The sequence below is a fragment of the Bubalus bubalis genome, chromosome 2 (assembly GCF_019923935.1).
Source record: "Bubalus bubalis isolate 160015118507 breed Murrah chromosome 2, NDDB_SH_1, whole genome shotgun sequence".
Lineage (NCBI taxonomy): Eukaryota > Metazoa > Chordata > Mammalia > Artiodactyla > Bovidae > Bubalus > Bubalus bubalis.
The window spans coordinates 64,926,592-64,939,694 of NC_059158.1; the positions used below are offsets into that span (position 1 = coordinate 64,926,592).

Sequence of the window (13,103 nt, forward strand, 5' to 3'; positions counted from 1 at the left end):
ATAAGATTTGCCACTTTTTTTTATTATTATTATTCTTTTAGTCTCCTAGCCAGATGCAGGACACTAAATAATTTTATGTTATCCAGCCATGTGTATTTCTTTTTCTATGACTTGCTCATTTATATTGATTTTCTGTTTTTTTCACCTCTTTCATTTTTATTTATAAGATTTCTGTGTTGTTGTTTAGTTGGTAATTCGTGTACAAATTTTTTACAAACCCATGGAATGTACCCTTCCTGGCTCCTCTGTCCTTGGATATCCCAGGCAAGAAGGCTGGAGTGGGTTGCCATTTCCTTCCCAGAGATAGAACCTGTGTCTCCCGCTTGGGAGGCAGGCAAATTCCTTACCACTGAGCCACAGGGAAGCCCCAAGATTTCTATATCAAGTAGTAAAAATACCTTTGTGTCCTATGTGAGGTAGGTAGAATTTCTGTAGGTCTATTAAATTTGTTTACATAAATTTTGATCATTTAGAATATTTTCAAAGATTCTGTCATCAAATTAATCTATTTCTTATCTTTCATATTCTGGTTATTTCACCATATTTTGAAGAACACTACTTTGTCCCCACACAAAGCACTCACACAAAATAGCTCAATTTTTAGGCTGTCTTCTAGAATTTAATTTCTAAAATAATATTACAAAATTGCTCCACATTTTTATTCTATTTTATTTATAATTTCATTTTTAAGTATTCTTCATCCATTACCCAAAAATGCATTTTTTGGTAAGGGAAGCAAATTAGGAATTCAACATTATTCTTTGTTTAACTTTGGCATGTTTTACCTAATAATTTGATTTTTCCATGTATTTTAATATATCGACATTATGTTTGCAAACCAACATATTTTTCTTTCACAGCAGATGATATAATAATCTTTCCTGGATGCTTTTAGGATTCTTTATATTTAAAGATTAGTCCATTTTTCAGGATATATGATAACCTCTACATTCTTCTAATTATTTTATTGTTATCAATCCTTTCTGTGCACTGATTGAATTATTTTGTATAACCTGTTTTCTAAATTTTGTATAAGCTGTTTTCTAACAAACTGTGGAAAATTCTTAAAGAGATGGGAATACCAGACCACCTTACCTGCCTCCTGAGGAACCTGCATGCTGGTCAAGAAGCAACAGTTAGAACCGGATAATTAATAAAAAAAAAATTGTTCCAAACTGGAAAAGTACATCAAGACTGTATATTGTCACCCTGGTTATTTGATTTACATGCAGAATACATCACGTGAAATGCCTGGCTGGCTGAAGCACAAGCTGGAATAAAGACTGCGGGAAGAAATATCAACAATCTCAGATATGCAGATGACACTACCCTATGGCAGAAAGCTAAGAGGAACTGAAGAACCTCTTGATGGAAGTGAAAGGGGAGAGTGGAAAAGCTAGCTTAAAACTCAACATTCAAAAAACAAAGAAGTCCCATCACTTCAAGGCAAATAGATGGGAAACAATGGAAACAGTGACAGATTTTATTTTTCTGGGCTCCAAAATCACTGTGGACAGTGACTGCAGCCATGAAATTAAGATGCTTGTTCCTTGAAAGAAAAGCTATGACCAACCTAGACAGCATATTAAAAACCAGAGACAGTACTTTGCCAACAAAGGTCCATCTAGTCAAAGCTATGGTTTTTCCAGTAGTCATGTATGGAGATGAGAGTTGGACTATAAAGAAGATTGAGTGCCACAGAATTGCTGCTTTTGAACTGTGGTGTTGGAGAAGACTCTTGGAAGTCCCTTGGACTGCAAGGAGATCCAACCAGTCAGCCCTAAAGGAAATCAGTCCTGAATATTCATTGGAAGGACTGATGCTGAAGTTGAAGCTCCAATACTTTGGCCACCTGATGCGAAGAACTGACTCATTGGAAAAATCCTGATGCTGGGAAATACTGAAAGCAGGAGGAGGAGGGGACAACAGAGGAAAGATGGTTGGATGGCATCACCAACTCATTGGACATGACTTTGAGCAAGCTCTGGGAGTTGGTGATGGACAGGGAAGTCGGGCATGCTGCAGTCCATGTGAGAGAGTCAGTTCCTAGGCAGGTTGATAAGGAGTCTAGGGGTCCCCAAGGAGAGAGGGGTCTGGAATTCTCAAGGAGGAAGAAAGGACAAACTTTTTTTCTTTCTCCACATTCCTTAGGATTATATAACAATAATGTATCCTGCCTAAGGACAGTCTTTGTATTAAACCTTCTGTTATCTTAAAATGTTAATTATGGGAGTAGACCTGGTCTTTACAAGGATGTATCTTGCCTGAGGACAGTGTTATCTTAAAATGTAAATTATGGGAGTAGGTCTGATGAGGTCTTTACAACCTCCAGACATTCTTTGGATTATATAACCTCATTGTTAACACTAGCAAGTGGGTACTCTTTCTGCCCCCTTCTGATGCCTATGTCAGAAGCTTTCTCTATCTCCTTTATACTTTAATAAAACTTTATTACACAAAAGCTCTGAGCGATCAAGCCTCATCTCTGGCCCCAGATTGAATTCTTCTCCTCCGGGGGCCAAGAATCCCGGTGTCTTCGTGTGATTCAACAACAACCTTTCACATGGGTCGTAAAGAGTAGGACAAAACTGAGCAATAGAACTGAACTGAAAATTGGGTTTATTTTGCTTGTTCCATTTGACCTATTTTCTTCACAAATACCAAGAACGCTTATGGTGATCAATCATTTTCTGGCTGTTACATCTATCAACTTCTCTGGAGTAACTTATATCTTTGTTCTTTTCCACCAAATTCTTTGATTTCCCAAATACTGTTTTTTATAACAATCCTGCTTTCACAGTCAAAAAGTGTTTCCTTTTTTTCTAATACATTATTTTTTGCTGCCAGTGTTTTTCCATCTCTTCCTTTTTACCCTTCATTGATAATTATTTTAATCTCTTAATTTATTTATTATTTCTGAAAGTTCACAATTTTTTAATTTCCTTAATATTGTTCTTATTATTTAAGCTATTCTTTAATTATTCTGGAGTAATATATTTGCAAATGCCTGTTTCTAAGGTCTGTCTTTTATTTATTGTATCCATTTTCTTCACTTTCTTAAAATTACAGATAGATTTGGCAATTTCCTAAGAAAAGTGAGGCTTTAGTATCCCTGACTTCATGGCTGAGTACTATTTTAACTGCATCCTTGTAATCTGAGTTGTAGGAGAGGAGATTGTTGGTTTATGATCATTTTTGAGTTTTTTTAATTTGCTTGGGAGAAGCAGAATGTTTAATGTGCTAAGTGAACTGAGCAGCTCCAATTCAGAGTTATCATTTTTTCATCTTTTGTCATTAAATTTTATTTGTTCCTTGGTACTCAGAAGAATGCAGTCCCAAATGAGCTAAGAATTTAGCTCTCACCTCAGAATTTAGCTTTTACATCCCTGAATTCTTAAGGCTAGTGTGGATCTCAGTGGCTATATGTGTTTTGGTTTTGTTTGTTTTTAATAACTCTTAGGAAATTTCTGCTTAGGTAATGGTGGTCAGCAGCTCATGATATGTTTCACATTCCTGCGTCTCTTCTTCTGTCACACTACATCAACTTCAAGCTGCTTTTCTTTTTTCTGGTGCTCTGCCTGCAGAAACTTACATTTCATTTTTCATTTTCTTGCCTTTCTTTTCCCTTTCTGTGTGTGTGCGCACATGTGCACACATTTGCCTATGTGCACAAGCATACTTATATGCCTATGGATACTGTTTGGCTGAACTCTTTTTGAGAGAGAGAGAGAGAAATGTCATAATATAGCAGTATCTGGGAGGTGCTTATCACATTGCAGTAACTTATTGCAAATCAAACCACGGAGTATCCTCCTTTATTTTCAGCTGCTGATATGGAGAGCACATGGGTTTCACTTACTTTTATATTAACAATGTATTTACACAAATATTCACACAGAAAAGCATTCTGTTCCAATCAGAAAGCATGTCAGCATAACCCCATTTAAATGGAACATTCTTCATACCTTTTTCTCAAAATGCTGACAATTATCAAACTGAAACCTCAGGCCAGTTATTTTGACAAAAGTTGGCTTAAAGCTCAACATTCAGAAAACGAAGATCATAGCATCCGGTCCCATCACTTCATGGGAAATAGATGGGGAAACAGTGGAAACAGTGGCAGACTTTATTTTTTTGGGCTCCAAAATCACTGCAGATGGTGACTGCAGCCATGAAATTAAAAGACACTTATTCCTTGGAAGGAAAGTTATGACCAACCTAGATAGCATATTCAAAAGCAGAGACATTACTTTGCCAACAAAGGTTCGTCTAGTCAAGGCTATGGTTTTTCCTGTGGTCATGTATGGATGTGAGAGTTGGACTGTGAAGAAGGTTGAGCACCGAAGAATTGATGCTTTTGAACTGTGGTTTTGGGGTAGACTCTTGAGAGTCCCTTGGATCGCAAGGAGATCCAACCAGTCCATTCTGAAGGAGATCAGCCCTGGGATTTCTTTGGAAGGAATGATGCTAAAGCTGAAACTCCAGTACTTTGACCACCTCATGCAAAGAGTTGACTCATTGGAAAAGACCCTGATGCTGGGAGGGATTGGGGGCAGGAGAAGAAAGGGACGACAGGGGATGAGATGGCTGGATGGCATCACTGACTCAATGCACATGAGTTTGGGTGAACTCCGGGAGTTGGTGATGGACAGGGAGGCCTGGCATGCTGTGATTCATGGGGTCGCAAAGAGTCGGACACGACTGAGCGACTGAACTGGACTGAACTTCCCTGTCTCAGGCATCCAAAGTCAATTACTGAATGTTATGAGGATACAAAAGTCCGCTGCCTTTGCTCAGATGCAATTCACCCTCCAGTAGGGAAGAAGATTTCCTCAGGGTCTTCCTTCCCACTAAGGCATTACTTGTACCTTAATCCTTGGCTCTGGGTCTTCTTCTAGGAAAACGTGACCTAAGACACAGGAAAAGAACATTCCAGGCACAGAAATGGCAAATACAAAAGTGATGAAGAAGGAATATACATATGAGAGGAGAAGTGTGGTAAGAAACAACATCAGAGAGGTAACCCAAACACCTGTACTGGATTGCTTGATCCTCTGCACCTCTCACGGCTCAGTGAACTTTGGGGCAGTGACTTGTTCATTTCTTGTTTGTTTCTTTATCTCTGTTGCCATCATTCTTGAGATGTTAAATAAATACTATTTTTAAGGTATTACCAAGTATAGATATTTATTTGAACCTAGTGTTTTATTTCCCATTTTACCACTTAAATATTAATCCACCTGATATCTTAGGGGTATCTTCAATTCCCTCTTTTATAATCGTAAAAGAAAGACTGATAGAACTGTAGAAATATACATAGAAATAAGTTTAGTTTCATAGCAAATTAACTAACTGAAAAATATGATAAAGTGTAAAAGAAAGTGTGAAAAACCCCTAAATGGCTAGGGCATTTGTGTAACATAAACTGTCATAGTGCTGAAAATAAATCCTGCATTTTCCCAATTATGAGTTACTTATTTTTATGCCCAGTTTAAATATACACACACACACACATTGTGTATATATAGTATTGGATTTTATGATATCTCCTAATCATTTCAAATTCATGATGCAGTAAATTGAAGCATAAATATTAAATTCATTATGTCTATTTATTTGAGGTTATAAGAGTGGATACTGTTATAAATATTTCAGACTAGTTATGTGTATACAAAGTCAGAGCTTCAAATGCTTCAGTTAAAAATGATTCCAATACCCACACACAAAACAATAAAAATATTTTCAAGAGCTTAAAACTATTCTGTGGATGAACTTGTCTGTACCCAGTAGGTAGCCTGCCAAGCATAATATGAATCATTAAATATTAATAATTATCAATTTCCTATACAGCTATCCTAAAAACACTTTCTGCATCTAATAAGCGTTTTGCCATTGCCAATAAGTCATGATTAACTCCTGGTATTGGACTGCATCCCTCAGCCGAGAATGTGGTACTTCTTACCTTCAGCAAAGCTAAGTCCTTGACTTTAAAGTGAGTACTTTTGAGGGCCAGTGACCACGTGAAAAGATGCTCAACATTGCTTACTATTAGAGAAATGCAAATCTTAAAAACAATGAGTTATCATCTCACACCAATCAGAATGGCCATCATTAAAAAATCTAAACAATAAATTTCCAAGAAGATGTGGAGAAAAAAGAACCCTCCTGCACTGCTATTGGGAATGTAAATCAATACATCCATGATAGAGAACAGTGTGGAGATTTCTTTAAAAAATAGGAATAAAACTACCATATGACCCAGAAATCCTACCACTTGGCATTATATCCTGAGAAAAACACAATTCAAAAAGACATGTACTCCAATGTTTATTGCAGCTCTAGTTCAATAGCCAGGACATAGAGGCAACCCAGATGTCCATCAGCAGATGAATGGATAAAGATGTGGTACAAATACAAAATGGAATATTACTCAGCCATAATAAGGAACAAGTTTGAGTCAGTTTTAGTGAGGTAGATGAACCTAAACCTGTTATATGGAGTGAAGTGAGTCAAAAAGAGAAAAACAGGTATAGTATATTAATGCATATATACAGAATCTAGAAAAATAGTACTAATGAACCTATTTTCAGGGAAGGGATGGAGATACAGATGTAGAGAACAGACCTCTGGACACAGTAGGGAAAGGAGAGGGTAGGACAAATTGAGAAAGTAGCATTGACATATATACATTGTTTGTGGGAAGCTGGTATATAACACAGGATGCCCATCCTGGTGGTCTTTGACAACCGAGATGAATGTAAGGGGAGTGGGGAGGGAGAGGATATATATATACATATACATATATATATACATATATATGTATCAGTTCAGTTCAGTTCAGTTGCTCAGTCGTGTCCGACTCTTTGTGACCCCATGAATCACAGCATGCCAGGCCTCCCTGTTCATCACCAACTCCCGGAGTCCACCCAAACCCATGTCCATCGAGTCCGTGATGCCATCCAGCCATCTTATCCTCTGCCATCCCCTTCTCTTCCTGCCCCCAACCTTTCCTAGAATCAGGGTCTTTTCCAATGAATTAACTCTTCGCATGAGGTGGCCAAAGTATTGGAGTTTCAGCTTTAGCATCAGTCCTGCCAATGAGGACCCAGGACTGATCTCCTTTAGGATGGACTGGTTGGATCTCCTTGCAGCCTAAGGGACTCTCAAGAGTCTTCTCCAACACCACAGTTCAAAAGCATCAATTCTTCGGTGCTTAGCTTTCTTCACAGTCCAACTCTCACATCCATACATGACCACAGGAAAAACCATAGCCTTGACTAGACGGACCTTTGTTGGCAAAGTAATGTCTCTGCTTTTCAATATGCTATCTCGGTTGGTCATAACTTTCCTTCCAAGGAGTAAGCGTCTTTTAATTTCATGGCTGCAGTCACCATCTGCAGTGATTTTGGAGCCCCAAAAAATAAAGTCTGCCACTGTTTCCACTGTTTCTCCATCTATTTCCCATGAAGTGATGGGACCAGATGCCATGATCTTAGTTTTCTGAATGTTGAGCTTTAAGCCAACTTTTTCACTCTCCTCTTTCACTTTCATCAAGAGGCTCTTTAGTTCCTCTTCAATTTCTGCCATAAGGGTGGTGTCATCTGCATATCTGAGGTTATCGATATTTCTCCTGGCAATCTTGATTCCAGCTTGTGCTTCTTCCAGCCCTATGTATATATAATTACAACTGATTTGCACTGGTGTATGGCAGAAACCTACCCAGCATTGTAAAGCAATTATCCTCCAATTAAAAAATAAACTAAAAAATAAATTAGGTGAATGATTTTAATAGTGCTCAGACTTCTTGTAAGGTATTGATCTTTCAATGACAACTTTCATTCATCTACCATACCTATCTCATACATTATCAACAATTCATCCTTTTTTAAATATTATATTTCATCACTGTGAATCATTAGTAATAGTATACTATATTAGTTTCTTTTGACTACCATAAATTTATCACTAATTTGATGGCTGAGAACAAGAGAAAATTATTCTCACAGTTCTGGAGGCCAAAAGTTCAGAAGTCCAAAATCAGTTTCACCAACTTGAAATCAAGATGTCAGCAGAACTACACTCTAGAGGCTTTAAGGGGGAGAATCTGCTTCTTGCCTCGTCCAGCTTCTGATTGCTGCCATCATTCCTTGGCTTGTGGCACCATCCCTCTGCTCCACCTTCACAGTGACTTCTTCTCAGTGTGTTTGTGTCAGAAGTCCCTCTGCCTTCTTCGTATAAAGACACATATGACTGCACCAAGGGCCTACCTGGATAATCCAGAATATGCACCTTAAAATCCTTAATCTCATTTTATGCCACTTCAGGTAACATTCACTCTTTTGCCATATAGAGTAATATTCACAGCTTCTAGGGATTCGTTTATGAACGTATCTTTGGGGTTACCACTTGGCCTACTACCCATACCCATTAAAAACCCCCTTTAAATGGGAAAATCTTCATAGCGTACTCTTACATCTTGCCCATTTAAAACTATAGGCTTACAAAAGTAGGATATGCACACACACATTTTATTAGAAAAACATAATCTTTGGCAGGACAATGTTTAGCTAACAGATTCAATTTTCAGGTTCTTCTCATGTTGCAGTGTAGATTGTCCTAAAGTGCAAAATTACACATTCTAAACAACTCTTTAATAACTTTCTTAACTCCTTCTTCTTGGATTCCTCTAGTTTTCAGAGATAAATCTTAATCTCAGACAATCTCAGTTTCTGAGCCCAATATGGGCTTTAAATGGTTAGAACATGAAAAATCTTATAACTGAGATCAGGAGTTGTTAGTCAAACTTTCTTCATCCCCAAGCAATCCCAAGGAAACATTTCCTGTCATTTCCCAACTGACCACATTAAAAAAAAAAAAAAAGACATCTTCCTATTTCAGCCTATCAATACTTATATCTGTATTCCAGCTAGAATAAAAGAGCTGAGACAGCAACCTGTACATAATTGACAACATAATTTGCATAAATCAGTGTAAAATGAAAATGTGAAACCCTTTTGTTTAAAAAATAATATTAAGAATTTCAAGTGACAACAAAGCATTGAACCAAATATGGAGTTCTAAACTCAATATCCTGCATGCCCACGAAGGCCCTATCTTTAAATCTACTGCATCCATCCCAGTGCAGTGTCCCAAGTCTAGCTTTCTCAGTTTGACATGCAACAGTGTTACCCTCAACAACAATTAACATTGTTGTATGTCTTCAGAAAATCCATTTACAAACCGATGAAAAATTAATTCAGCTAAATGGGAAATATCTTGAAAAGTTACATGTTCCAATGTGTTTCACTTTAAATGTCACTTTAAAGGTAAATTCAACCCAGACTGACTTGAAAAATAAAGGAAAATTACTGGTCATGTAGTTGCAAAGAATCCAAGCATAGGGTTCAAATCAGACATTAAATAATAAGTGTTGTTTTTTTTTTTTAATTTCTTTGGAGCCTCTTGACTTTGTCCTCCTCTGCCTAGAGCCTCTATTCTCTGACCAGTAGCAAGATTGCCTTTTCAGATAGATGCCTTGTTCTCTGCATACAACAAAATGCAGAGACAAACAGTAACCATCTTGTTCAATAATTCTCCCTTAAGGGTGAAGGACTAATTACTGGAAGATGCCTCCAGTAAGTGTTCCCTTGGAGCTCTCTGATTCATGTAGAGGCATATACCCATTCTTGAGCTAACATCTGAAGATGAAAATGCCCCAAATAGGTGCAGGCCTGGCTTCCTGCCTATGGGGCTTCCCTTGGATAGTGGACATTTGGACTGATTAGGTAAAGTGAGATTACCTGAAAAAAATGAAATATAGACAGAAAAATGAGGGCAAGAAGGGAGATAAAAGCTGGGTCACATACTAACTTTTTTTTTTTTTTAATTCTTACAGAAACACTAATGCATGCATATCTGAGCTTCTGACTAGCATCTATGTTGAGATAACTGCTAGTTAAAACTGGGGTAGCTAAAACAGACACCTTAGTGACTTTATTTCATTGTTTTGAAATGCAAATTCTAAATGATTTAAGTTACATTAAATTTAAATTTTCAATTAGGAAAAGTATTGCTATATTACATTCATTACCAAATAGATATCACAAAAGGTAGATCATAAATAATTAAGCTGAAAGATATGCATATCATTGTATAACAGCTATGGAATCATGCACAGGACTTACAAAAACTGTGGAAATACAGTTCATTGCTTTTTCAAAGATAATGCATATAAGATCCAATTTTTAAGGAATCTTCATTCATATGCAAAAGACTGAATTTTTTGTGATATAATCATAAGGAGAGAGATTACTAAAAGTAGTATTATTGATGAAAAAATTTTACTGTCTTTGAAATAAAGCATTCTAACATATTTCCTGTGAGATAATATGTAAGATATCTTGGTAGGTACTGAGCAACCAATATTTTAGTGATATGTCCTGGAAGAAATAAGAGAAAGAAGAAATTCACCTGCATGTCATTTAATATATAGTTACTTGAAATCCATCTTGTACTTGATGCTAGGTATTTATCAACCAAAGCATAGCTAAGAGATTTGTGCACAAATAAAATGTATTATTGTATTGCTGACAATCCTCCACTTGTATCCATCATAAATGTTTAAGAGAAAAATGTCAGCTTGTTTCTAGTGGCAATAATACATAATTACGCTTCCATTAAATACTTCAATTTTGCCCTATGAATGTATTAGAAGAATCACATTGTTGACAGAATGGAACATTATTCACTTCTAATGTGCTTTCTATGGTTTCTTATCTTCTTTACTGCCCACTTTAAAAATATTTTCTGTATAAATGCCAGAAGGGGGGGCAAAAAAGAACACCTTAGTTATAGAAGCAGACAGGAACAAAATAAAATAGGAAAAATATGTTACTTAGATCTACCAAAACTTTAGGGAAAATCATATATTTATTATTTTTAAAATAAATGTATGAGGAATTAAGTAATTTCCAGTTATAAAAGTGATTAGTACAATATAAAGTATTGGATCCTTAACATAATTTCTTGCATAAAATTTGTATATTAAAACTAAAAACATGAAGCCACAGAACATTTGGCTAAAAAGAAAAATATTTTCATAACATTTGAGAATAAATATTGTTATCCTCACATAAGTGTGCATATATTTGTTTCAAGGAACCCTTTAGAGTTCAAGAAAATTCCATTAGTGTAATTTTAGGAAGGTTACTTGTAATGGTGTTTTCCTTAAGTCTAATTAAAAAAAAGCTTCTTAATAAATCATTGTGTATACAAAAGCTAAGTATCTGTGAAACAGCCTATTTTTCTTTACTACCTACTGCAAAATTTTTCTTTACATTTTTTCACACACTTTATCATTCTTCTTGCACTATTTTCTTTCCTGTCATTAAAGCAGCTTGGAAACCAGTATAGCTTTCCTCTATAGTCTGAGAGTACATACCCACCCATGTGGATAATATTTTTTTGACTCTGATATAATACAATCAGGCTATATATGTATAGAGGTACAACTTTAAGCTTACAGACCATGTAAGGAATATGGCCAAAATAAATACACAAACAAACAAAATAACCTGAATTGACAAGATTTTTCTTTAACTTAATTTCCCTCATGATTTATTAAAAGAGGAATGTGATGAAATAATCTGGCAAAGATATGGCCACATCATTTTTTAAGGAGTGGAAGCCTGGATTCACTGCAAAATAATGGAAATTCCTTTTCTCTGGTGTCTGTCCCAAGAGGTTATCCAGGGCTGTGTCTTTGAGATCTGGGGTTCCCTTGCTCCATGAGAGAGCTAACAAGTGTTTTGTTTTCAAAAGCAGTTATCTGAGAGGGTTAAGGCAAAAATAGCTAAAATGAAGACAGAATGAAACATGTGTCACCAAGTAGTTATGTTTCCTGTAGACTGGGAACAGAACAGTGGCTACCGATATGCCCTACTAGGTACTGCTGGGACAAATTCTTGTGGAAGAGGAAAGACTTCAGATGGAAAAGCCTATATAGTACAAAAGAGCACTAGTCACTAAATGTCAGGCATGGGCATTTAGTAAAGATTTCTGTGAATGATCTTGTGCTTATTTGGGTTGTGAAGCTCTGGGAAGAAGTCAAACCTCAGCCTTCCTAGAATATGGTGACTGCAGCCATGAAATTAAAAGATGGTTGCTCCTTGGAAGAAAAGCTATGACCAACCTAAACAGCATATTAAAAAGCAGAGGCATTACTTTGCCAACAAAGGTCCGTCTAGTCAAAGCTATGGATTTTACAGTAGTCGTGTATGGATGTGAGCGTCGGACTATAAAGAAGCTGAGCTTTTGAACTGTGGTGTTGGAGAAGACTCTTGAGAATCCCTTGGAATTCAAGGAGATCAAACTAGTCAATCCTAAAGGAAATCAGTCCTGGGTGTTCATTGGAAGGACTGATGCTGAAGCTGAAATTCTAATACTCTGGCCACCTATTGTGAAGAACTGACTCATTGGAAAAGACTGATGCTGGGAAAGATCGAAGGCAGGAGGAGAAGGGGATGACAGAGGATGAGATGGTTGGATGGTATCACCAACTCGATGGACATAAGTTTGAGCAAGTTCCAGGAGTTGGTGATGGACAGGGAAGCCTGGTGTGCTGCAGTCCATGGGGTCGCAAAGACTTGGACACAATGGAGTGACTGAACTAAACTGAAGGCAGAAAGCATGATAGTTTAACAGCAGTAGCTAGAAGCTGAAGAACAACAGAAGATAACTATCAGTCACTGAACAATATGTACTTTCTACACATACTGTACTAAAAGCAAACCTGCCTGCCTAACCAGTATTCCCAGGATTATATAGATCCTGAAGTTTGTCTATAATATGATGATTCCAAATCACTAACAACAAAATGATACTAAATTTCCCTGAGCTTGGCAAGTAATGACGAGGATCTTCAGAAAAAAGTAAAATGATGTGAAATTTCCCCTTTTGCATCTTATAAATCACATATGCAGTCACCTACTATATTCCTAAATACAGAGCTGACATGCAGTAGTGCTAGCTCTCAATCCTGCTACTTGTGTGACACCGCTGCTGCCGCCAAGTCACTTCCGTTGTGTCCGACAACGTGCCACCCC

The 13,103-nt window shown here is 36.9% G+C and overlaps 1 long non-coding RNA gene across 6 annotated transcripts in view; it reads right to left on the reverse strand.

The window, feature by feature from the left end:
• LOC123330649 overlaps positions 1-13,103 on the reverse strand; it is a 443,928-nt gene that overhangs the window by 121,800 nt on the left and 309,025 nt on the right. Inside the window, exon 9 of one of the 6 annotated variants that reach the window (XR_006546731.2) lies at positions 7,877-8,267. The exons of the other annotated variants lie outside the window; for them this stretch is intronic. This is a non-coding gene — a long non-coding RNA (uncharacterized LOC123330649). Of the gene's footprint in view, positions 1-7,876; positions 8,268-13,103 lie in introns of those variants that run through there. 6 annotated transcript variants of the gene reach the window in all.